Raw genomic sequence first — 3,102 nt, 5'->3', positions numbered from 1 at the left:
CTGCGACTCGCTCGTCCCCCCCCCCCCCCCCCCCCCCGTGCCTTTTCAGACAGCCTTTTGACGTCCTGTCGAAAGCACCATCCTTCCCGCCCGGGCCCTGACAGCGTACAGGTGGACCGCCTCTGGGGCTGACTGTGCTCCCAACCACAGGCACGGGCTGCCACCCCAGCCCAGACAAATCATCAGCCACCCCAGGGCCACCTTCTTCCAACACAAGGTAGGGGCAGCCAGAGAAGCGGGGTTCGGCCGGTACACGGAGAGGAGCAGCCGCAGCCCAGCCGGGGAGGCCTGCTGGGGAGTGGGAGACTCCGTTGCTGCTCAGTGTGCCTGGAACCTCACGGGACAGGAGAGAGACTTGGCGACCCCTCCCCGCCCCAGATGACATGCTCAGGGGCGGGCAGTTCTTCAGGGACGACCACCACAAGGAGGTTTGTGGGGCTGGTGTTCCGGGAAGACCTCATTCAAACTGTTAAACCAAACTTACACCAAGTTGGCCTACTTCTGAGTCACAGGTCAAACCGAGCCCCCAGGCTGTGGTGGAGAAACGCCCGGCTTTGGGCCAGCACGGAGCAGGGGGAGGCAGCAAATGCTGAAACGGCCAGCCCCGAGGGGTGGCCGCGTGCGTCCCCGCGAGCAGGTTGAAGGGCAGACGCCACAGGTGCACAGCTGTTGGCCAGTTGGTCCAAGAGAGCGTGAGCACCTCCTGGCCCTCTTGATTGGCAGGTCCTTAGGTAATCAACTCCTATCCGATGGATTTCCCATCCCGTGAAACTTATTCCGAGGAATTCGAGTTAAGGGACCAGCAGATGGCATAATGGTTATGCTGCTGGAGTTGACTGTGGTTCAAGTCCTGGACCAGATGGCCACACCACACTGGGCATGTGTGTGTGTGTGTGTGTGTGCGTGCGTGCCCGAAATCCCAAGAGGAGAATGGAGAAGGGATTGCTGTGTGGCTATCCCCCTGTGGGGCGATTTCTCACTTTCTGTTTCTCTGTCTCTCTGGCAAGCTCATGTGCCCTATAGCAAACATCTCTCTTAAAATTTTTTCTTTGAGATAAAATATAGTCTTTTCCTTCCAGTGGGGTTCAGGAGTCTATGGCCCTGTCTCACGGCCAAGTTCCTCAAAGACCATACCGACTCTCTAATTCTGCAGCTGAAAAGGCAGAGAAGACAGGAGGTGGCAAATGTCGTGGGGTCCGTGAGAAGAGCACAGATGACTAACTTTCCATGAGGAACCTGGAGACCACTGAGGGACAAAGGGGGGTGACGGGCTGCACCCATCCCATTTGAAGCCCTTTGGTTACTGTAAAGGGGGTGGGCCTCAAGCACTCCAAGTGCTCCATCATGAGGATGAGGACGGGCCTGAGTTCACGCCGGAGCCCTGGGAGGAAGCTCCTCTGTCAGATCCGGCCGCTCTGCGGCACTCTGAGGAGAGCTCACAGCAGGTAGACGCCGTCTGTCACCATGGGCGAAGGAGACCCCAATGAGCCGAGGGGCAAAACGTCCTCGTATGCCTCCTTCGTGCAGACCTGCCGGGAAGAGCACAAGAAGAAACACCCAGACCCTTCGGTCAGTTTCGCCGAATGCTCCAAGAAATGTTCGGAGAGATGGAAGGCCATGTCTGCATGGCCGGAGTTTGGAGATGTGGCAAAAAGTGACAAAGCTCGTTATGACAGGGAGATGAAAATGACGTCCCTCCCAAAGGTGATAAGAAGGGAAAGAAAAAGGATCCCAATGCTCTGGAAAGGCCTCCATCTGCCTTCTCCCTGTTTTGCTCTGAACATCGTCCAAAGATCAGGCCTGTCCATCGGGCATACTGCAAAAAAATTGGGTGAAATGTGGTCTGAAGAGTCGCCAAAGATAAACAGCCATGTGAACAGAAAGCGGCCAGACTAAAGGAGAAACAAGAGCAGGTCATTGCTGCACGCCGCGCCAAGGGCTACAGTGAGGCAGGAAAGGAGGCCCTGGCAGGCCAGCAGGCTCAACGAGGAAGGATGGACCAGAAGAGGAGGAGGAGGAGGAGGAGGAGGAGGACGAAGAATAAATGGCTCTCCTGTGATGTGTGTGGAATGTGTGTGTGTGCTCAGGCAATTGCTTTGCTAAGAATGCGAGTTCAAGTGCAGCTCAACATTAGCTTCAGTATAAAAACTGTACAGAGTTTTGTATAGCTGATAAGATTCTTTGTAGAGAGTGTGCTCGCTGCAGAGAGACAGAGACCATGAGGGGGAAAGCGAGAGATGACCCTCCAGGGAGGATGGCTACACAGCAATCCATTCTCCTCCTGGGATTTTGGGCACATAGGCGCTTGCCCCGTGTGTGAATTTCAAGCTGTCAGCCCAACTCGCACATCCCCAATGGCTGACGAGGCTTATCCCTGCCCCTGTGACATCGGCCACCAAACGGAGTATGGCGGCATGGAGCAGGAAGTTCAAGTCGAGCACATCAAGGCTTATGTCACCCGGTCCCCTGTGGACGCAGGCAAAGCCGTGATTGTCATCCAGGACATATTCGACCAGCAGTCGCCCAACACTAGGGACGTGGCTGACATGACCGCCGGAAACGGATACACGACCATCGTGCCGGACTTCTTCGGAGGGCAGGAGCCGTGGGACCCCTCTGGTGACTGGCCCACCTTCCTCGAGTGGTTGAAAACGAGAACCGCCAGGAAGATCCATAAAGAGATTAGTGCCATCTTGAAGTATCTGAAACAGCAGTTGTCACGCCCAGAAAACTGGCGGCGTGGGCTTCTGCTGGGGCGGAACTGCTGTCCATCACCCGAAGACGGCATCCTCAGAATTCAAGGCAGGGTGTCTGTCTATGGCATCGCCAAGGATTCTGAAGATGTTCAAGTTTAAAGAACCCCACGTGATTCATTTTTGCTGAAAACGATGCAGTGATTCCACTTGAGCAGGTCTCTTTGCTGATGCAGAAATGAAAGACCACTGCAAAGCTGAATATCAAATTAAAACCTTTTCCGGCCAAACACATGGGTTCGTGCATCGAAGAAGAGAAGATTGCTCACCTGAAGACAAGCCCTCCATAGACGAGATGAGAAGGAACTTAATCGAATGGCCGAACAAATACGGTTAGCAGTGATCCCGG

General features: G+C 55.0%; 2 pseudogenes; both read left to right on the top strand.

The window, feature by feature from the left end:
* The first annotated feature begins 1,464 nt into the window (after positions 1-1,464).
* On the top strand, positions 1,465-2,044 carry LOC102484431 (high mobility group protein B2 pseudogene; annotated as a pseudogene).
* Positions 2,045-2,354: 310 nt separating this feature from the next.
* On the top strand, positions 2,355-3,090 carry LOC102488358 (carboxymethylenebutenolidase homolog pseudogene; annotated as a pseudogene).
* Positions 3,091-3,102: the final 12 nt, after the last annotated feature.

The sequence above is a fragment of the Tupaia chinensis genome, unplaced genomic scaffold (assembly GCF_000334495.1).
Source record: "Tupaia chinensis unplaced genomic scaffold, TupChi_1.0 Scaffold000195_1, whole genome shotgun sequence".
Lineage (NCBI taxonomy): Eukaryota > Metazoa > Chordata > Mammalia > Scandentia > Tupaiidae > Tupaia > Tupaia belangeri.
This window is presented reverse-complemented; position numbering and strand designations above follow the sequence as displayed.